The sequence below is a fragment of the Epargyreus clarus genome, unplaced genomic scaffold (assembly GCF_041222505.1).
Source record: "Epargyreus clarus isolate Ecla_fem2 unplaced genomic scaffold, WU_Ecla_fem_2.2 ptg000019l, whole genome shotgun sequence".
Lineage (NCBI taxonomy): Eukaryota > Metazoa > Arthropoda > Insecta > Lepidoptera > Hesperiidae > Epargyreus > Epargyreus clarus.
Window position 1 is genome coordinate 495,736 of NW_027332227.1, and position 24,726 is coordinate 520,461.

Genomic DNA, 24,726 nt, shown 5'->3' on the forward strand with positions numbered 1-24,726 from the left:
ATTATATACCTACCTAACATTTTGAGATATTGATTGATTTAAGATGTCTGATTAAAGAAGAATTTGATTTATGTAGAAGAAGAGTTAGATTAGCCTAGTATTTTAATAAGAGTAACTAAGTTTTAATGCTGTTGTTATCACAAGTATTCTGTATTACATGAAATTATCACAAAAGTATGTTACATGAAATTGTGGGAGTAGAAAACAAAATAATTTTCGAAGATATTTTGGTTTCTCTATATTATTATCGCTCCATGTTTTCTAAATGCCGCAGGCTAAGACGGTCAGCACTCGGACATGATGGGCGCGACAACTTACTTAACGTACATGATGCATAGTTAAATGAACTACCATCGTCTACTTTGATCCTACTGTGCGAACTAATGATAATCTGCTTCACTTTACTTTACTCTGGATACTTTAAGTATTTGAGTATTTTAGAGACTTGTTTTACCGTATCTATAAGACTGTAATGTGTAATAGGTAAGTCAAGCAAAGAGCTCTTTGGTCTGTTATAAATGTTATAATGTTTCTTGTTTTTACCTCCGTAATACAGCGGGCTCCGTATTGGTATGCTATACAAAAGATTCCAGGTTTGATTCCCGGCCAGACAAATATTGTAATGATGAGTTTACATTTGTATTCTGATTTTGAGAGATGCCAACACGGCATCGGAAATTCTAGTGTAAGCAAAAGGGTAAGTATTGTTTTATGTATTCAATTTTATCGGCTTTATTTAAGCAGAAAATCGCTTATCGCTCACCGTCTTCTATTAACCAATGAAACAAAGCGATTAAACAAGGCCTTTGCTAGTTAAGCGAAGTTTATTAGAGGCGCCTTTAGTACGTTAAGTTTAAGTTCGATTTAAGTTAAGGGGCAAGCGGTGTCCGCCCGCGGCGCTCTTAAACTTATAGGCGAAAGATTCGGGATACGGGTTGACATGGTTCCCATTTTTACGTGAACGCCTCCAGGCTGCGTTTTATATGACGGAGATGTATACATATCTGTAGTGTATCTGTCATACCTACCAGGCGATTCCCGAAATTCCTTTACGTTATTTCATTATTATTTTTCATAAGAGTACCAGACGAGCATGGTATGTATGGAGCATAGTCCTCATAGTAACTGGTTACTGACGCCCATGGACATATTTAATCAACCCCAGATCAGATCGAATTCTTACCTAAGTATGTCTAGGGAGACATATCCTTTAAATCCAAACAAAGCTGCACTTACGCTACTAGCGTGAGGCATAAATAAGTGTGGCAGTGGTGCCGCAGGAGTCGAACTATACAGGGTTCAACCTCAAGAGTAATCTCCTTGTTTTAATAATTTCCTTTTAACCAACTTATTGAACTACCCCAACGTGTAAGATAAACATAATCACCCTCTCTAGTTCCTGCGAACTATTTACATAAGTCTCCATTATGGAGCCCACCTATCTTAATATTCAATTCATATCCACATTGTTTGCAAGGTGAGCCGGCCGCGGAGGGCCGCTAATCTCAATGCTTATTGTCTAAGTTCGGATATTATTGTGTAACTTGCGTCACAAATAAGGAGTTGGGGAAGTGACAATTTCATTGTTTACCTGTTTGTAGGGTTGATATCATATACATCGTATAGGTAAGTGTATGATATTAACTACACAAATTACAATATTTTATACGAAATAACTAGAAGTGTTTAAGGATAAAACTTAGCAAACGTAAGAGTTCTTCTATCATCCAGGTAGGTTCTTATTGTCAAATGCTAATAAATCTAAAAAATTAAAAATCACGCAAAAATCACACAAGGAAAATCCTTAATCCTGACGATCCTGATGAGGAGAATGGGACAAATGTATTAAAATCGTATATTGTCATCGGTTCCTGACAAGTGTTCAAAATTTTGAATTAATCTGACCGTTTAAAGTGAGTAAAACTAGAGTTCAAAGATTCCGTTACATGCATACATACAGGTCAAGATAATAAAAGCGTGGTAAAAATGTACCTAGTTGCAAAATTAAAAAAAATGCTTAAAGTTTAATCCATTTTCAAAAATATATTCAGGTCATAGTTTCTACTTAAACCTATCAAGTAACATTAAATTAATATTTTTGAAGAAATTGTTTTCAAAGACGCATTTCTGAAGTCATACTCGTACATAGGTAGAAATGTATACTCACTAAGCCATTAAGCTCACCTAATGGCATTAACCGAAACGTATTAAAACATTTTACTTTCGTTATTTTAAACAGTACTTTTACAAACTGTTTAATGAATAAAATCGCAACACATTAAGTAATCAGGCCAGCGATTAGCGGAGCGGGGGTTGTTTTTTGTTTGTTTGTTTCTTGTTTGCCGCGAATTATTCAGCCCTAATCCTTGCTCAAGGATTAGCACAACAAGGGAGGTGTTTGCGCCGCGTTTTTTAAGAAACGATATCGGTTACAATGAGTAGGCTTTCCATTAGTTAGGAAAAATTAGGGATCTGTCTCTTTTTTACTATGTCTACTTTCGCAATAGAAGATAAAAATGTTCACTATAAAGTGAACTTCAAATTTAAACACTTAAGGAATACCCAAACGTATTACTTAGTTGTCTTCATTTCAATCTCCAAATTGGAACGCACTATTTTTGAAAAATAACTGTGTATTATAAGCACATAGATTTTTTTACTTAGAATAGTATAGATCTACCTAAATAACCTCGTTTATTATACGAGTATTTTCTTTCAAATTATTTGCAATATGAATTCTGGAATTGAACTGAAAGTTGGTTAATTTAAATGAATCTAATTTTAATATACCTATGGCAAATTATTTGGTGATGCATAAGAATTTGGAGGTTTTGAAATTCGTACTATCCCGTAAACAAATGTCGTATACATCCCCTACCAATCGTGCCGAGGCAATATTTCAGGCGGCTGCAATAAAAGAAGAAGCAATTAGTAATGTTTTGTTTGTAGCATCACGATACAGCGTCACGGAGCGTCACGCGACAATTTTTCACTCGTAATCTCTTGTCTTGGTGATTGTTCATAACTTTCTTGACGATCGTCAGCTATTGCGACTTTACGGCCAGTGGTAGGGGATTCTTTGTTTTTTGTTTTCAATTGTTAGCGGAGACGCGCCCCTTTTTATTAATCGCCATCTCGGGCATTAGTTGACGATGTTGCAAAAAAATAAATTGTCCCAATTTTTAATTCTCTTGTACAGTGAAGATTTTTTATGATTAGTAAGTTTTTAAAAGAAATGTAAAAGTATGAGTTTGAACATATATAATTTTGAATTTAAAATTTGTCAAACTTAACATAGCTAAATAGCTAACAAATTTACTAACTACTATGTTGAACTAGCTATTTTGATTACATTACCTAACATTTGATATTTTATCTGTTTGAAAAAAAAATATGTTTTTCGGCGGTCAGTCTTACTTTGCACAATAGTTTAGTGATGGTACAGGAGCTGACTAGGTAATACCCGGAATATTGGTCGCGATTATCTCCACGGCTCACGTCACGCGTCAATTTCACACCGGCGTTTCGCTCGTCAATGCCCGCTGAACAGTTTAATACGCTGCAGTATCTCATTTCGGCGCACTAAAGTATGCAGTGTTTGGAATTGTTTAAATTACCCCATAAATACACGTAAACGATTCGCAACAAAGCGAGCCGCGTCGGTCGCAGGCGATAAATCTGTTCGCAGCTATACAAACAGCGAATAACTTTCACGGCTGAAAATATCAAATGTAAAATGTAAATTTAACTACCTAATACGGGCTTAAGCCGGCGAAACGGCGCTTTAAAGCGCTGCTTATTTGAAATTTGAGTGGTGTTTTTATGTTTGTGTCGCTGTGGAGAGAAATAAAAACGTCTGGTTGTACGCAGTACAAGCGAGTTATGAATGGCCTATGAGCTCTCCAATGATGAAGATTATGCGAGGCGACTTAACGCAGAGGCGACACTTTTGACCATTTACCTACAGCTATGGAGCTGCAAAAACGTTGAAAGTCGTGAATGATGCTCTAATGCATGTTGACCCATATTTATCACATTTACGTATCCACTTGCATGACCAACCTTTTAATAGTTTTATTCATGTTGACATGTTGAGATGCAACTTAACTTAGAAATTTTATAGAATCTTAACACTGAATAGTTTAAAATATTTGTAGTTTATAGTGATTATAATTAATTTCTGTATGAATTTATCAATTAGGTATCAACAACTAGTATTAAACAAGTAAATAAAATTGTATAGGTATAGGAACGAAAATTTTCTACCTTAATTAAATTAACATGTATTAATATTACATAGGTAAGTTAAAACATAGTAACATACAAGTTAATTCTTCAAAAACGGCCCGTCTGCAAATTAAACTAGTCTATGTGAAGTGTCTCTTAGGTGGCGGTGCATCGCAGGCAGTTTGCTTGATATAATGCACGTCGCGGCCGTTATTGCTCCAACCTACTTATTTATAATTGTTACTGCCACCGCCAGCCCCACTTGACCTTAAGCCCCCCCTTGTTTCAACACACTAAAACCATCAAAACTCAAGTATTATGGCGCAAGCGGGGTCTAGCTAGACTGGCGGCCCCCTGGCCAAGGGTAGCTTTCAAGAGAGCCAGTTAGGTCGGCACGGGCAATTTAGTTTTCTTTCATGGTGACTATAAGTGCAACCTTTATTGCATTTAGCATGGCACTGAGAACGTTTGGATGAGTAATTGTTATGACTTGTTTCCTTCAAATCTCTCCAGATCCAATTATAATAAATCTTGCAAAATGGAGATTTTTTTAAGATTACTGTAGTTTAACAAAATATTGTGTTCATGTGTCTCTTTAATATGTCAGTTTTGCCTATTATATCACACGGAAACTGGGTTCAGATTATGTCCAACTAAATAAAATATTAAAAAAGAAGCGTTTTTGAACCGTAGAAAAACAAAATAATATTACATAATAGTTTATATTTAATTTAAGGGTGAATACGATATAACATACAATTCGTCAAAACCACTATAGAATTCGAACAGAAATAAGTAGTTCTTTTTGTTTTTAATGTAATGTAGGTAATACAAGTTAAGTATGTAACTACAACATTTACAGACAAATTTTATTTTTGTTGTAAAAACATTAGAATCAACCTTATTTTGGAAATAATACAGTTAGCTTTTACTTCGGTACTTGCTTTGGCTCAGAGTTCAGTAGAATATAGATAACGGGCATGTAACTGGACGTTATTTTTAAATCTGTTCTTATTTCAGGAATAAATTGTAAGTGCATTTCCGTAGGAAATCCAGTTAACCATTCACCTAGTCGCAGCAGTATCTGAATTTAACTGCATTACAGTCGCTGTTACAGCTTGGAGCCAGCGCAGTCTCCTACCGAGTAAGATTTAACTGCTTGTTTTATACAGCGTGTAGTTTTACGTTAAATCTTGGTTTTATTCAACTATTTTTTTATATAATTATTGGTTAGTTGGTGATTTATATCATGAACATTAAATTTGTATCATTTAATTACTCTGAATCTTCTCCAATTGTATGAAATCCTAGTTTGCATTTCAAAAAACAATTACATATTTAATTAGTTTGTAAGTAGGTTCAAATTAATTTTATTAGATGTCAGGTTTAAAGTTTATTGCTACAAACTAGTAGGTTAATGACTAGAATGTGAAGAATGTTATTTTTCATTTAGATTTTCATTATTTTGAATAAAAACTTTTGAATGTAAAACAACACCCTATATCTTGTAAAGCTGCGTGTCCGCGCCGCCAGCGCCGCCGCGGCCACGCAGCGGGCGTTTTGAGTTACATCACACTTCCGAGCGCGTAACATATATTGTACGGATGTAACATAAACTACAGCATACTACGTCTTTTTGTCTTATTCACAACATAGATGTTCTGTACATGCTCACAGAATTAAAGGACAGTTAAGAGCGTAGTTTTTTTGTAGGCACGAAAAATTTTTTTGCAATATGCTCTTTTATTATTTGCTAAGTCCCATATCCATTTAGTTGTTATATATTATGTTATAATTAGTTGTTATATATTATGTTATCCATTTAGTTGTTATATATTATGTTACTCGTAATTCTAATGAGGGTATATATTGTAACAATCATTATAAATATATATGTCGGAGGAAGAGTCAGAGTTATTATACTGTTACTTTAGTATTTTAGTAATGTTATTGGTACTTGATCAATCGAAGTCATTGTATAGCTTTCTTATTAGAATCAGAGCAGAGACTTAAAAGGTCTCTAGTGGGGTCGAGGTATGTGGCGGCGCGGTGGGGAAACTTTGATAAGAACTGATGTGAGTGATCGAGGTGGATCATTATTTCGTTGTGCTTTGGAGCGTGTAGTCACTACCTTGAACCTGCTGCTCAAATCCTTTGTTTGTAAAGTAATAGTAGTAGTATAGTATAGTTATTTTGTAAATCCGAAGTTATAAACGTAAGAACAATAAATACTGTGATTACTGTATTTGTGCCTGCATCTACCCTATGACAACGCCCACAAAACCCATAGATTCTATCAATGATGTCGATGAGAGCCATCCTTTTCCGACATATATATTATCAATTTGCAACGATGCAAAAATGTCAGTAGGTACCTATCTAAATACTTAGTCACGGCCTTACGAAACTGAATAATTAATTAAAAACGAACGCAATAATTACAGTAGTCTTTGTTTCGTCGGGGAACCGATTAATTTTATTGCCCCGGCTAATTCTATCAAAGACTGCGCCGCTTTAATAGCACACAACAAAATAAGACCCTTAAAAACTAATGTTCAGCCTTAAGTCCGCCGCAAATACCTCTTTGTGACTCGCCACGATACTGCCTCCGACCTCGCCTCGAACCTGGCTACACTCAATACTCTTATAGTCGAAAGTCTTCAAGGAAATTCCGACTCTATTTCTATAGGGCAAAGTTGACTCTACGTTGGAATCGTCCCCATAACTTAAGGCGAAGTAATACACCGCAAGATTAAAAAGTTGGAGTCGGTAGCGCGATGTCATTGTAAGTGGAAAATGAGTAAAATAAGGCAATACATTTTAATTAGGAGGAAGGGATCTGCCCTTTATTCCTTTCGCGATAACTCGCGTCCTCTATTAATTGAATTTCATGTTTAATTAAGTCGAACCGAGCACAGATAAGCCGCTGATCTCGATTGTTGTGCCGCGATTCTACTTAAAATTTGGAGTTTTTGAACGAAGATATCTTTCGTGCTTCTGTTTACCCTTTTACTTCAGGGGGAGACGTAGGTAGTTATATCGAAGTCTATTAAATATTTCTAGCAACATTCATGCTGTTGTATGGTGGTTTAAATTTTAACATTGGACATAAATCGGTCTAATGTTAAGAACCCTACAGCTGGCCATGGACACTTGTACTGCACCACAAATATGATAATCCTGTCTGAGGTCAATCAAACACACGTTATTACTCCTTTAAAATCAAGTTGCAAGACCTTATTATGTCTCTTTAAGTGTGTTGTCCATTTCTTATCAAGTTTCCTTAAAATGGACCTATAAGTATTGATACTTACAAAACACATCAGCTTAATACCAGTAGTACAGATCACAAAAAGGGGTGTGGTAGTGGCTCTCAAACTATATATCTCTCTCAGTTTAACTATGTTATTATTATAACATACCTATGATGTACCTAAATACATTCGCTTTAACGTAGTCTCAAATGGACGACAATTTAGGTATTTAGTCGGTACTTCGCACATATGCAGCCGCGGGCTGAAAATAATCTTAAATGAAATTCTATTATTATTTTGTAAGTTTATTACACAGAGGTACATAACATGTCTATTTACTAGTACCCTCAAGTTAGTACGAGCTGACCTTATCTTACGTGGGGCGTCTTGGGCCGATTGGGCCGGGACCAGATCTTATCGTTATGATGTACGAGTGCAGTCACTAATGCGTTATTACTATTCGAAACTATTATAATGATACTTTTGTTATTATTGTATGTGGTTAATGATAAGATACACTTCAGTATTTATCAGTGAGATATAGATGGCGTTGGTTTCTCACCATAACTGTTTGAAATATCATTAGGGTTGAAAGTAGAGCAGTGTCCTTAATTTTTACTTCTGTATTTATATTTTGACAATGAAAGTTTTGTTTGTTTTGTTTTGTTTTTGTTGTCTATGTCTTGATATTGTTTTTATACGTCCAAAGTCGATAATTCTCTTCAAATTAAAAGTGTCCTTAATTTTGTCGTCTATAAATTTGGGTACCTATAGAAATTATGTTTTTTTGTTATAAAGACAGCAGTTAAAGAACTGTCGTCAAAAAATGTTCTCAAATTATAAAATTTAAGTATCAACGGACATTGAAGAAGTTTTTGAAATTAGGCTACTAAAAAGCTTGGGTAAAGACGATAGCCTGTAGTAACTTGACAAAGCAATGAATGAAATCAAATCCGCGTTAACCAAGATATTTATTTTCATCAAATAATACTCATTTGTACACATATTTGTTCAGTCAAATGCAAAAACTGAACACATAAACACTGTAAAACACATGTGCAATACGATTACCGACTGATAACTACGAGGACGTAGAAAACAAATTAACATTAATGTCAAACTTTCTCAGAAGAGTCCTAGGTAGTTTAACGGTTTGTTTATTTACTTTCAACTATAACATAATCAGTGATAGCAGTCCTCTAAACGTCAGTTTGAACAACTTACTGTTTTACGATCGCTCGGAGGAAGCAATTAAAAATACAGTAAAATTTAATTCGTTCAGTTATAAATCAAAGTAATAACGTGTCGGCACGAAGTGAACCAGCCTGCTTATGGAATGTTTGGAAACTGGGACTATTAAAATAGATGTAAGGTGGGTTGGTGGTTGTCAAAATTTCGAAAGTGCCTAAAGAATAATAATAAGAGCATATAAAACAGACCGATGTCGTTTTTATAGGTGATATGGTAGGTACCTACCTGTTGTACGTGTTTTTTAATATAGAGATGACATACAGAGTACCAAGTAGTATGTAAAGTTTAAAGCTAATACCGCCGTACATCTGTAGTAAATCCCAGATAGGATTTGGGTCCAACTGCCTACCAATATATGAAATGTAATTTTCTTTTAAGTCTTTTTGATTTTGATATTTGCATTTACTTGTCATTACTGTGCAATTATTTATAACGGAGACAAATAAAAAACTTACTTCTTAAATTTAATTACAGTTTACTCAGGTTTGTATAGTTTTAATCAACATTTTAATATATTTTTATAAAAATAATATTTTTATATAAAACCATGAAACTCAACAATGTCTAATCAGTACCCTTACTATGAGTTTTCATTTACTCAATCCATTATCCTGTTAAGTTTGCTTCAGTAGACTGAGTTAACGTAACAATAATTAAGTGCTCAAGTCTTTTTGTCTACCTCACATGTTCGCAAAAAAGACAGACACAACATAAAGCGTCATTTGTCAATTTTGATATTTAATGTTACGTTACTGACACAATCCGCTAGGGGCGCTGATTGGAAATTGTATGGGAAAATACGTAAACAAATACCAAAACAGTCATATTTGTCAAATCGTAAAAACTCATGGTATGGGTACTGTTTTAAAGTCATTAACGTTTCACTCAAAACTGATATCAAGATGGCATATTAAAACGAACGTAAACTGGCTTCCGGCTTCCAAATGATCTTTTAAAGATGGCTGACCTGCCATTGACGAATTATCTTATTTGTTTAGTACAAGACATGTGACGAAAGTACCATTATTTAAAACTGAACCTTACTTAGTTATTCTACAGTTTATTCGTCTTCGTCGGGACGTGTAGCTCTTTATGGGGTAATTAAGCTTTATGTATTTGATGAGTTACATGGAGTCTGTACAAAGGAGGAGTATCTTGACCGACGTGGCCTGATTGTTTACAGAAGATAAGTTGTATTAAATCATTGTTAAGTGGGAGTATAGCTCGACCGAGGAGGTATTACCGCCATTCTTATTTCTACCTTTTTGTAAAAATAAATCTCAATCTTTAGGAGTCTATTATATCCCTAAAGGTTTGAAAGGTAGTAGAACCATTTGTGGTTTTGGCTGCGGCGGCACCACCGCTACACCTATTTTTGCCTATTAACAGTAGTATTAAGCGCTGCTGTGCTCTGGTTTGAAGGGAGACATACTTTTCCGAGGCGTTCTAGCTTAGTCCTCAGGGGTAGCAGCGAATCTGTGGTCGACCTAAGGTAGGAATATCTAATCCTATCTGAGGTTGATTACAGATATCCATGGGCGGCAGTAGCCACTTATTGCATGCTTGTCTGCTACTCCTATATTATAAAAAAAATCCCTGACTGATCACAATTGGACTCCCGAATCCCTAAGTAAATAAGGGCAAAAAACCAAGAGCATAAAAAATATTTTTCACAAGAAATTATAATTTGATATGCTTGTAATTGATTATAATTTGATTGCAGGCAGATTATCATACAAACTTGTAATTGTCTATCATCCAAACCTTAGACTTTAGTTTTAAATGCCATAGCTTAGACAAGAATAGTGTGGAGCTCATACTAAACATTGTACATGTGTGAGGCTGTTTCAAGACTGCAAATTGTACTTGTTGCGATTTGATCAGCAGTGATTTATACAGCACTGCGATACGGACTTGCTCTTGTTTCCAATCACTGGACGAGGGAAGCTATGGAGTAGGTTTTGTATTAATATACGCCTATATTATGGGTTGGTTTTTATTCGAAGAAATCTTACAGTAGGTATGTAATCTTGCAGTAATGAATTGTGCTGACTTAGTAGAATTAGATTTCGTATTGCAATTTGGCGAGAAGTGTAGGAGGTATGGTGAGAAAATCGTCGTTTATTTAGATTTTCATTCCTATTTCATATTTGAACATTTATTGTTTATTCGATAATAGAGTTTTAGCAACGTCTGCTTGTTGCTAAGGAATTTAATTAAAGAACTGTTGAAAGAATTCTATGTCTAAGTCTATTTTTCAAACACCTACCTACCTCTAATATGTCTTTATTTATCTCTATCGTTTTAAAATTATAAGTATTCGTACATAACGTGGATTAAACTACTCCACCGCACTCTTGTCCCAAACAGTGTCCACTAAGAAAGCGTCCTCTTGGGGACAATAGTAGCCCGCGGCGAGGGTGACCACTCCTTTATCAGTCATCCGACACAAAACTGACCACGCGGGACCGAGGCTCAAATTGTACTGTAAATTATATCGACCCTACTCTAATTAACCGTTAACTGCCCTGTTTTATAGCGTTTAGGGTTATCGTGCTAAAGTTACAATTGTCCAAATGGTCCAGTGTCCATGAATTTATAGTTTTGGAATCCATTTTCTGAGTAATTGCGTTCGGTATGTAATCAGATACTAAGTTTTAGTTTGGAAGATTTAGTGGCAGTTATAAAGGACAATTAGGAGTTCAATTACGCACAGGCATACGAGGATATAGTCATCAACATCATTATTTGTTCGATTCGATTAAAATCATTGTATAATTATATCGAGTGAACTACCAATTTCTTATTGAGAAAGTATTAACCTATCTCCAATGTAGTTTGAATGGATACCATCCATGACCCACTTCAGGCAAGACTCCTGTAATATTTAGACTTCTATTTTGATTGTATTGGTTTAATTGTTTTAATATAATAAATTTCTAGGGCGGTAGAACCCAATTAACATCAGATTGATCTTAGTAAATCGTCATCTAAGCTATGTCGTTAAAAACCAAAAATATTACGCAGCGTCAAGAGTAAAAAAAAAATCAAATAGGTACTTTATAAAGTTACAAGATCACCTAAGTGGTTATATCCATCTATAATGATGGCACCCTAGCTGTTTTATTTTTATTAAAAAAAAAAAAAACAAAAGTTGGTCTATAAAGTCCTAAGGTTTTTTCACATTCTTTCTTTTTAATAATTGAACAAAACAAATATTCAAATATTAGTGAACCCGCTGGAGCGTGAGAGAGTAAATTCATGCAAATCGGCGTATTTACAAAAAGACGTTCGCATTAAAAAAAGCTTTATAATAATAGGAAAAAAGAAATTTCTCTCTCGCCCTTTGAGTGCGTTCGGAGGTATTTTCCTCTTAATTTAATCAAATCGTGGACGTCGTATACTTTTCTGAGTCATTTATTTTTAATTTTGCCGCCGCTCCAGAGGGCGCGCGAGTCGTAAGGTATCGGTGTGTTCGTTTGAAGAGGCGTTATTTTAAATTAATAAACGTGATGGTAGCCGTATTTGGAAACTTTAACCAATCATTTTGGACATTTTATTGCTACTCGAAGAAAGACAATTAAAACGGTTTTAGGGCCTGTGTTAATTATATTTAAGAACTATGAGATTTCTACCGAATTTTGTTCATAGAAGTTTCCGACATTAAGATAAAACTATGTTAAATAAGTACCTATATTTAAAAAATACTTTTTATTTTAAGTTTAATATATTAATAATTAACTCGTAACTTAAAACAATAAAACCCTTTGTATCGAAGACTAGGGAAACTGGTAATTGATTGAATGTAAAATTGGTGCTCGATATGGGAAACTACATATAAAATGACTTTATAATCTAAGGCTTTATCCTCGAGGAAGTAAAACGATGTTCCCGCAAGTCCCTCAGGTGCCAACTACCCGCCCGTGATAGCGGCATATCGCTCCACAAAGCCCCATTACCGCTCCGAGGGGACTAAATACTTGTTAATTGTCCTTAACGACTGTCGCACTGAAGTATGTGTATCAAACTTGGATTTTGTCACCTTACTGTCAGTGAGCGGGTGAAATATGCAGGTTTTGGTATAATAAAATTGATTCATAATAAAGTAATTAATCATTGTTTCCTACATTATATTACTTTTAGTGAGTTGGGGAATCTCAACGCACTAGTATAGTACCTTTTTCTTTTTTGTTTACGAGGGGGAAAACTTCAAAAGGTACCCGACGACGTGGGAGCGACGCCGGGTTATGTGGGATTTTACCGCACTAAAACCCCCCCGGTGGTCGTCCTCAACGCTTGTTGGAGAACTCCGGGATCTACAAGTGAACACAACCGGAGTCCTCCAAGCGCGATGCCCTGATCGGGCTCTGCTCTGGGGGAGCACTTTTGGCTCCTTCCACACCATCTGGTGTTTACGACGGTATGCGACCACACATACCGTCGTCCTTCCCGGGGTTGCTTGCTGGACGGTTCGAGCTCCCACTCTTACCGCCCGCAACCCCGGAAGCCTCCTTTTTGTCGCCTCTTACGACAGGCAGGGGAAACCGTAGCCCTATTCTATTCCCGAGACTACAGGGACAACTAGTATAGTACCTATCAACGTAATAATGTTCCTGGTGTGATCAAAATGTTGGCATGTCATGAAGTAATCGTATTTTATTTTTATACTAAACACAGTTTGACGCTCCAAAAGATTTAATTTATGAAGTTATCCCAAAAATGTTTAAACTATCCTTTAAGTACAAAATAAAACTACTACCGACAAACGACTAATGATCACAATTAAACCTGATGTGTCTAAAAACGTGCAATTTGGCACATACATTACTTATATTACTTAGATGCTTATAAAGATACCTTTATCCCCTAAAAAATAAATAAAGGACAAAAGTTTGCTTATAATTACAAATAAAAAATGTATTATCATTATTATGAATCTATACTTGAAATTAAATTACCGCACTCAAAGACACCCAAACAAAGTTACCCTTGAAGCACCGGCGCCTTGTAATCCATCAAACTAAGCTAATTGCTGATTCGACGTCGCCGGGGATGCTAACCAGATCATAATATTGCAATCGATACTTACCCCGTGCCTATAAGTCTAGATTATATGCAATAAAACATACGGGAAGCATTTATTGGCTTAGACGGGGCGCGTGCAAAATGTTTACAGAATCTGGTTACTTGATTTAAATATAGAAGAGAAGTTATATCTCTAAGCAGAGCTAATTGATTTTTTAACAGAATTCGAGGATGCCTATTGACATATGACATAAGAAGCCATTCTAATGACAAAATGAAGTCTTGACTTCAAAACAATGTTTTTTGGCATTTTCCACAGGCTTTTAAATGCCTCACAAAATGTTCAATTGGACTAATTTGTCCGAGTTCTTTTTGTATTCCACTTGCTATATTGTGTATCAAGTACCTACTACTTCAATTTGCCCGAAACATTATCGCCTGTGATTTACCTCCGTGTGTTTCCACAAAACTTAGAGTCTGAGAACTTAACGTAGTTAGTTCGGACTGTACCGGATCAGTGATCGAGTTATCGTGGGGTTGCCGGAAACTGCGACAAACGAACCGAACACGCATGTCGACTCATTACACATGCCACGGAACTGTTTCACTTAGTTTTTAGTGCACCAAAGCCTGCACTAAAAAACTAATGATCTTAGATCTCTCTGGTCTTACGAGTAGATCTAAAAATTCGTCATCAGTAGGTGTGTCATGTTACCTTACGATTCGATACATACACTTACAGTAGAATCTTAACAATAAGCAATTTATATACAGGTCAAACAGTATGCAATAGGCGGTCTTATCGTTAGAGAACTTTGGATAGTGACTTGGGATGCAGTTTAGTAAGTGCATAATTCAAGTATCCTATGCTAATCAAAAATATATACAGCAGGGTTCATGATTATTTTGTTCCTTTCGAATTGTCGATCTATTCTTTAGTTGAAGACCATTAGGTACATATAACTAAAACATATAGGTATTCCTATCTTTCTCATAAGATCGAGTTGCAAACCACTAAGCAGTCCATCGGTTATTGGTCACTGCCGTCCATAAATCTTTGTCACTAACTCTATATAAATCAGCAATAAAGTCAATCACAGATAGGTGTAAGATGGTCACCTCATATGTAAGTAAGTCTAAGTATGTAAGTCAGTCGGTATCCACCCCCATCCTCTAAAATTGTTACACGCTAGAAATAGGTATAGCACTAGTGACTCTCCCGTCGAACCATACTCATTCGATCAGCATTCCAAATTTAAATTGCACCTACATATAGTACGACCAATTATTCCATGTACTACCTACAAGACATTAAATGTATGGTGCCAGAGTTATGTTACGGTCTACGGCTGTCGTGTGCAAATGAGCGTTATTGGCAAGCGCGCGCTCATTAGTGCTGATAATGACCAACACGTGTGCTTAGTGTCAAGTTATTACCGCTGAATAAGTATAGTAGGAGGTTATCTACTATTATGTAGGAGTAGTTATGTGAGCTTATTGTAGTTGCGCTAAATATTGGGTTAAGATCTTAGTCATAGGTGTAGTTTCAGTAGAAAATTCGGACGATTACAGTGTCTTGGTAGGTACCAAGCACGATGTCCCCTCAGTGACAATTATGATATTTTTTTTTATCTTGGGGTTCCACAACTGTCTTCCTGCCCATAGTCTTTTTGTTCCAGCTGAGCCTTAGACTTGCCACCAAAAACGCGGTGAAACTATGCAGGCCGCTAGGGCCACCAGTAATTACACAATTGGAAAAAAAAGTTCTACATCTGCAGCATTAGTGATCTGCAGTGATAGTCAGGCGTCTTTACCTAAAATTATTATTTTACAATCTGCTATCATAATATTTATGATGTACCTATTGTGAGTGTGGAGTGTGTGGAGTAATAGCGTGGAGTAAGAACCGATATCTGTTGCCGTTGCGCACCAATCTTGCGTAACAATACTTTGTTTAATGTATAATTAATATATTATAGTAATTTGTCTCTTTCCCTTACCGCATCCTTTAAATCAGCACAGCAGTGGATTATTAATAATATTAGTAAAACTAGGTGTGGCAGTAATCTCTGGAGTCGAACCTTGATGGATTTTATGACTTTCAGTATACACCATTTTTGTTGCGACCTCACTATTTATACTTAAACACATATAACATTCCAAGTAACCACTGCATCTTAACCAATATCAATTATCGAGAACATAACATACACGTACGTCAGAGTTATGTTACGGGCGTCGCCGTGCAATGAGCGCTATTGGCAAGCGCGCGCTCATTACGGCTTATAATTACCGACACATGCGCTTAGCGGATATTACTAGAATTATGACACACGTACGAAGATGTCTGCTTGATTTAATTCATTGGTTAAAGATATAAAGTAACCTAACATATATATTACCGTTCAAGAGCAATGCTATTGTGGTCGGCTTCACGTAGAACCCTTGTTATATAAAAAGTTGGTTACAGATGTCCATAGGAGATACTGACCACTTATTAGGTCGAACGAATGCTCAGTTGTTACTTCAGTCTCATAGAAAAATCTTAAAGATTCTTATCTTATCTTTAATTCTTAAAGATGCAATGTGCAATAATACTATAAGTTTGAAAAATGTGGTAATGTAGAAAAAAAAGTTTTTGACGTTCTACGTAATTGTCCAGGAGTAGCATGTGTTTGATGTTTAGGTAGAACTTCTGTCCTTTACGAAATTTGTTATGGCGGTTCAAGGGTGCCAGGGAACATTAAGGTGGAGTCGATATTGTATTTACTTGTCAGTATTCATTTATTCGATAAAAATTAATATACCTTCAAATCTACAAACAAAACTGAAAATCAAATAGTGAAATCGCGAATTGATCATTGAGATAAAAGCAACAATCTATATTCACGCGGCCAACAATTCAAGATGGTAGCAATGATCAAAAACGTAAAAGAACGTAGTGGAAGGCAAAACAACGTTGCACTTCCTACCGCAATACGATCCCGCTGCGAACAAAGATAATGATGTTTTGAATGGCACTCAACTCATTACGTGCCGATATCTTTCCTCAGGAAACCTCCTCAACTAGATCTTCACGACCTATGTTAGAGCAGAAACAGAATGGAATTTAAACTTTAACTCTCAAGCTTAGGATGCAAACTTCATTCCCATGGCACCTACAATGACGCTAAATACTTAATGAGGCGAGTTTCTTCCGAGAAAACGTCTAAACTCCAGTCTTAGCAGATACCAACTTAAACCTGAACGCTAAGGCTTATAATCGCGTGCAAGAAACTGCATTCTCGAGTACTACTAATACAGTGTGGTGGAGGGATTGTACAAGCGTAATTAGTCATTAGCGACAGTGTAGTGGGCAGGAAGAGGCTGGGATTGATCGGACGTGGCAAGTGGCTTGCGGCTGATTGGTTTATTGGATGTAAGTGTGTTTACGATTGACTGTAATGGATGCGATGGGTCTTGTAATGCCTTCGAAGAGCTAAGTTATATGCAAATTAGGTGCTTAGTTGTCTAAAGCATAGTTTTCTTAGTGTTAGGTTACATTCAATCTAGTTGATATTACGCTTGTCCTAAATTGTCGGTAATTAATGTCGCTTTAGTTGAATTGGGAAAATCAATAAAAAGGCGCTTTTCACATAAAATTTCCATTTTCCATTGTGAGTAATATACACTGTAGGTGCTTTGTAAAAACAAAGACAATAACGAGACCCAAGCGGTCGTACACCAGTTAGATTTAATTTTTCTGCACGAAAATCATAGAAAATAATTAATTAAATTGGAAGATATGCTCGTAGTCCGACTCTAATTACAATGATGTAAGAGAATATACTCTAAAGTTCATATTCCATTTAAATCAATATAAATTGCGCTAAAATCTCACATATCACCCACCCGTCGCCATATTTCAAGTTTATGACACGCCCGCGCAGCTAACACATACTCCATAAATTGATTCCCTTTGATGGCCACTACAGTGTAGCGATGCAAACACCTTGAACAAGAGCCATTGGTTCGTCTTTACGAGCGGGACGGTTATTAGCCGGTGCCTTTACGACTGTAGTTTGACCTGCCGTCTGATGAGGTGGAGGTGATCGCTCTATTACTTAGTTAAGTTATTACTGTGCTGTGTGTTATGCAGGTTCTTGGGCTTCTTCTCCATGACGACCTTTCAAGGTATGATATGAGTAGAAAAGTAGTATATTGACATGTAGAAAGAATTCTGTAAATAATCTACTTTGAATAAAATATTTGAATTTTTTTGATTTGCGCGTTCTGTTTGTGTATTTGTAGCTTGTATGTATTGTGTATTGTGGTATGTAACGTGTGTGTATGGTAATCAAATCAAATCAAATCATCAAATCAAAATTTTTTATTCAAAATAGGTTCTTTACAGATCACTTTTTGAATGTCAAAGCAACTACCACCACTTCACAAGGTGTTTCGTTATGGAGAAGAAGCGGCGAAAGAAACTCCATAACACACATCTTTTAAAAAAAATGTTTTTGACAATGTTAACTTAACGTAATGGTACATGTGGAGCTGGAGCTAATTCAGACCACACCGTTTTGTCAGTCAAATAATCACTTACTTTATAGTACGCTTTTTTACATAGCGTTAGTTTAACGACATGTTTAAACTTTTTTTCTGTGAGATTCAAAATGTGGTCGGGTATTTTATTGTAGTAGCGAATACAGTTGCCCACGAAAGATCTAGCCACCTTACATAATCTATGTTTAGGAATTGCTAATTTATTTCTATTTCTGGTATTAAAGTTATGGTGGTTACTATTTTTTTCAAACATATCAGTGTGTTTTCTTACATACATAATATTTTCATAAATGTATTGACTATAATCTGCTATCTTAGAGTTGGTAGTCTAGAAGGTAAACTTTTAAAGAGAATCGCGTATACCTCGCCTTGTGTTAACAAGCAATATAGCAGTCTGAATTTGATTGGTGACCAGTGGCAAATATTCATGTTCTTGTCCGTGCTTCGGATCGAAAGATAAGCATGTCCTGTTACCTATAGAAAGAATTAGAATAAGTAGACTAAATTTATTTCATCTTCTTACCAACAATGATATTTACATTATAGCGAATATTGCCTTAATACAAAAACTTGCCAAGCAAGCGTCAAACAATGACGTAGGTAATATTTTTATGACCGATTTATTAGTATGACATCTTCTTAAAAACAAAGTTATAGCTTCATCTAAAATGGCATAAATTTTATCGATGACAGTTTCATCTTCATTGTAGAATGTCATCTGTTTTCTGAAGGGCATAAAGCAAGTTTTTACTGGTCATAATTCCGACGCACTTGTCGCCGATACACGATCGTAAATTAGGGATTTGTCAAAGTAATTAACTAAGTTTCCGTCTTTTGATGTGCTTGGCGATGACGCAATGAAATTAGCTGCGGAATTATTAAAAATACGATGTAAGGTAATTAAGGCATATGTGTCGAGCAAATAGCACAGGTATCAACCTATTATCCTTGATAATTGATATAATGTAAACCACTTTAACCAGTGTTGCAGTCAATTTATAATTCATTTATTGGCCTGAATAAGCTAAAGAGCACGTAGCTCTTTTATTTTGCCGCCAATGGACATGAAATCAACGTTTGAACAAGCTCTATTTCATCCCAACATCACTTAATGTTACGAGTAACAAGTTTGCAAACTAACAATAACACAGCAGTTCTTTCTGAGATAGACTGCACGCATTCTAACATTTAAGAACTTAAGACAACACTTGGAAGTTACATTATGCGATAGACTTACCTTTTCATCAGATCCGGAACCTATTAAGCATTAATAAAACCACCAAGCCATAAAAGACACCTAAAATATTTTCTATACTTATCCGCGGGGAAACCATCGTCAAAACAAGATATATCAGTATGCCGTGGCACGTCCGAAGGTTTTTTTGCCAAGTGCGAGAGGGGCACACGTAGCAATAAACACACATAATTCCGTGACAGGATAAGCCGTATTGATAACTATCGCCCTGTCCGTCCGTTTGTCACAGTTTCCGCACGGCAGGGGGCTGAAAAACACCTAGTGTGTTTTATTACGAAATACCCATTTCTTATGATTGGTCAGTAGTATGTCGCTACTGTATTGTGATTATAAAATAAATGCAATATACATACCTAAATCTGCTAAACGACATTGTAAAAGTAGACTGGTATTATTCCCGTCGAAAAACCTCATATGTAGGCGTCTACCGCTCTATTAGGCACATTTGCTGAAAGTAATCCTATATTGTTATTTGTACTGCCTTGGAGGCTGTTGTAGGGTAATTATTTCAAGGCCTTCCATCTCGGATACTCCATAGTATCATCGCCTTTTGTTGTACCTATTTTCAGTCGATTACAGATGGACGCCATGGACGTCAGTACTTAATTGAGAAAATCGTTAGAATTAATATGGCAATAACCAATTTGTAGGTAGGAATAATACTCGTATTCATAGAGGTCTCCGATGAGCAATTCCATTCCATAACTTAATTAGACACTATCGCACCTCGTAGGTGTATAGTACACAACACAGTTATTACAACTATTTGTACGTGTACAGTTCGCATAAGTAACAAAACTTGAAGTCTCAGGCGGGCCGTTCCGTTTCTTAGCGCTAACTCAATTACTCGCGACAGGTCCGCCTCGCGATAAATGCGTTTCGGTAACTGTGTGGGCTAAGTGAAAAGCGAACGCGACTTGGTAGAATATCTGCAAGTATATGAATAGGGAGATTATAAATAAATGCGGTTAATAAATGCCTGCTCGTCAAAGAAAATTGACGAATAGGTTATTTCTAAAATAAATTAATTGTTTGTAAATACTTACCTACCTACATAAATAAAATTTTGTGGAAATAAATGTATTGATAGTAGGTACTGTCTGTGGTTATTTGAAGTTACATACGTTAATAATATTCATGTATAAAAACATATGTGCGGCGACGATACCTCTTTTTTTTCTACAGAAACATGCTATGGATATACAATTTACGTAATGAACACATATTGTGTAAAGCTAACTTTGTTACGTTCAGCCGCGATTCACAGATAAAATTAATTAATTAATTTAATTTGCAAATAAAATATAAAAGCTTATTGCATAAGTAAGATACGTTGGAGTTTACGCTACGCACGTTACATTTAATTACAGTTCACTCGCCTGTAACTTAGACCACGGCCACACCGGGTATGCGGTTAGCATAACTCATACCCTCGCACCTCGCATTCGGTCTAGTTGCAAACTTTGATATATTACCTTGTTCCATCCACCTGAAACGCGATTGTAACAAGTTTTGGCGGAAACGGCACGTCTGCGACCGCCCTAATTTATATCTTAAGGGTCAAACATAGTTGCGTTCGCTTGTATTTATTAGTGTTGATGGGTTGAAACTTAAGTTGATGACGTAGAGCTGTTTAATAATTTGGTTTGTGATGGATGGGGATATCTGAAAAAGGAGACTAATTTCTATTGCTATTTGTCTTATTGAATTATTATACAGACATTTTAAAGAAGAAAATAAAGCAGCCAAATTTCTTATACCTTGTACTAATGCATTTATGAATGACGTAAGGTTTTCCTGAATGATCTTAACTCCAAAAAAATGTTTGGAATAGGCTTCGGAGGCGTCGCCTTATCTGCATCATCTGCATATAAATAACGACAAATGTACGAATATGTGAAGTAAAATTGCAACAAATATTTTCAAGTTAAGTCTCAATAATACACTGAAAATATATCGCGTAATAACAATCTTAAGCCTCCACTACACTCTCGGAGCAATTTCCAGTTTTATAAGCAATCGTTTGAGTCTTAATATTCAATTAGTTCTAATTGAGATGAGGAGTGACGCGGAGGACAGATTAACGGCGCTACACATAATTCATTACCGTAATGGACGGCGTTATGGTCGACAGTAACTTTTTTAACGCGAGTGTGTAACCGCCTTAATGGGCAGAGTACGATTATTGGGGATTTATATCGGTTTCTGTTTTATGAGACTTTGGAATTCTGAGTGATTAGATAGCGGCTTAATGATCTTGGTCTAGAAAGATCCTTACATATAAAACATATGTATAGAAGTACCTATATGTATAGAAATAAATAAAAACTTGTAAGAAATTATAATACTGCATCCACACACTTGCTAAAACCTCAGAAAGGTTTAGACGTATCGCAAGCGCGTACAGCAAATTTCTTTTGATTTGCTAAATAATTGCCACTATTTTATGGGCTGCAAGCGAACAAGCGGCTGCAAACCAAGACAAATCCGATGCTCTATCCACACGTTTGAATTTTTAACGGCTTTTGGAGATTTAACAAACATATGGTCGTAGATTTACAATTTTTTTTACTATCGTATACAAACTGTTGCAACTCAGAAACTTAAAAGAACTGGAAATGTCTGAGTCTTAAAAAACGCGTGAACCATATAAATTACAATATTTTCCATAACAAATAAATCGAAGAAGTCATAAGCGATTTACGGAGGCAATTCACGTAGACGTGTGTCAACAGGGTGAGGCGATACAGGAAGAAATGCGAAATAATAATTGTCGATAAAAGTCGCGCCGACGACAATATGCGTCGTAAATATCGCAAATTGCCGCGAGAGCGCGCTTCGGACGCACTGAAACGTCCATTAGATATTCTTGTATGAATGTGATTTACAAGTGCATTTTTAACATCTTTATATAATGATTATAGCTGAAAATGGCACTCGATATATGATAAGCGAAACGCTGTAGCTATCACATCGTTAACAACGTTAATAGGTAAATTATTTTACGGAAATGTTAATGTTTAAAAAATGCAAGAGTAAAAACAAGAGTTAATATATTTTAGTGTTTTAGTTTAGATTTATTTCCCGATAAAATTTGGTAAATAAACTGTACAGGACCTTTAAGTGGCCCTAAATTTTATTAAAAGTTAGATCGAATACACAGGCTGTATTTTAATTCTTATAATCACACTCTGTTACATTATGCAACCACATATATGCAAATTAGTACATCAGCTATATTTATCAATCTCATCTTCGTGATACTTGATTTACAATGCTGAAAAAAATGTAAATTAATTTTATATAAAGAAACCAAGCCTTTCTCATCTCCAATTTTTAACCCAAATCCGGTGTAGATTGGATACAAATAAAATTGAAAGTCCACCATTTAAGGTATCAGCTGAACCTTACTACGCAGTGTAAATCACGGATCCGCATATTTATTTACTCACACGCGACAATTTACATATAAGAACCAATTCAATTCCCGCGCACCGCGTTCCTAGGGATTAAGCCCTCCCTCGAAGACCATTCTCCGCATAATCCCTATAAATCCACTTTATATTCATCCACCTTAAAGGCTGCAATAAAAGTTGCTAGTGGATATCAGTTTTTTGTACGTGCTGCAAGGAATAAGACCCATTTGTTAAAGCTTCTCTCGAAAGTATTAGAAATGACTTGGTCATTACTCTCGGGGCAAAGTAACCATTAAATGTGAGGTGTTCTGCGAAGAATAAAATATGCCAAAGTTTTTTAATAATCACAAATTTTAATAACCGCAAACCAATCAACGAAATTTAACAACCCGTACTTTTGTCTACAGGCCCATCACTATATTATACCTAGCCTTAATCTTCACGTGAACCGTATCTTGTAATGGAACAGTAACATTATGTACGAACCAAACAAATCGTCGGTTAATGAAAATTTGCGATATAACTTATCAACACATACGAAAGTACATACCTAATAATACTTAATAAACTTGGGACATTTGTACTCGTACTGATATTAATATTTATGAATGATTTTTAAAAAGATCTAAATAGTTCTCTATTTTTAACTATAAACTCCGGTTATACGTTTTAAAAATTATTGTAACTTACAATTTGTAAGTGCTTCCGTCATATGCAAAAGAAATACATTTAATTTTCAATATCAAGAAATACATTTCAATACCGCCGCCAATACTTTATAGTATACTTATTTAGTATATGAGAGTGTTATTTCACCTCGTCACATCTCTGTTCGCGGTAATTCGCCGTTTGTATTCATACGCGAGGCGCCTCCCCGCGACACGGCGCTCGGCGCTCGACTCTCCATCATCTCTGTTCCGTTTATTGCGCTGGCTAAAAGGTGGCTTTCAACTCTTGGTATTATGCTCTATGTTGCTCTTGAATCCGATTTCTGGAGTCGTCATTAGTGTTAAAATCAGTAATGTCATTGTACGTTAATAGTTAGTTACGCGAATTTTTAAGTATTTATGTATGGTTAATAAATGAACTATGTAATGCGACAAAGGTCGTACCTACTTACTTTTGAGGAACTGTGAGTAGTTCGATTCGGTAGGATCCATCGCCGTTCTTATTTATTCTTAACAACAGTGTTAAGCGCTACTGCAGTCTACTTTGCAGGATGTGGAAGGGAGATATACTTACTCGAGGAATTCCAACTTAGTTCTAAGGGACTGTAATCATCTGCGGCCGACCTCAGGTAAGGGTAAGACTAATCTTGTCTAGGACTGATTACAGAGGTCCGTCAGTGGCAGTGATCACTTACCATCAGGTGGACGACACGCTCGTTTTCGTTCGCTCGTTTTTTTTCATCTTTAACATGGAATTTATTACCTTTTTCAACAAAAGTTTAGTTTATCTCTTACGCTAAGACAACTTGATAAGGACATCGCCATATTCGCCATACATAGCAATCAGGCGTCCATCTATTTACATAAATAATAAAAAAACGTATTGTCCGAGGGGGTGCGCTGTTATCGTACGCCCCCCACTATTAACTTATGAAAATAAGCTACAATAACACTTTGTTTATTTTTCGTTATGCCTTGCCAGGGAAATTTGCGATGGACGACGGATTTGGTCAGTGGTTGTCAAAGTAGCTGGACTTTGTGTATATTTATTTAGTCAATCTATAAAATACAAGATGGAATTG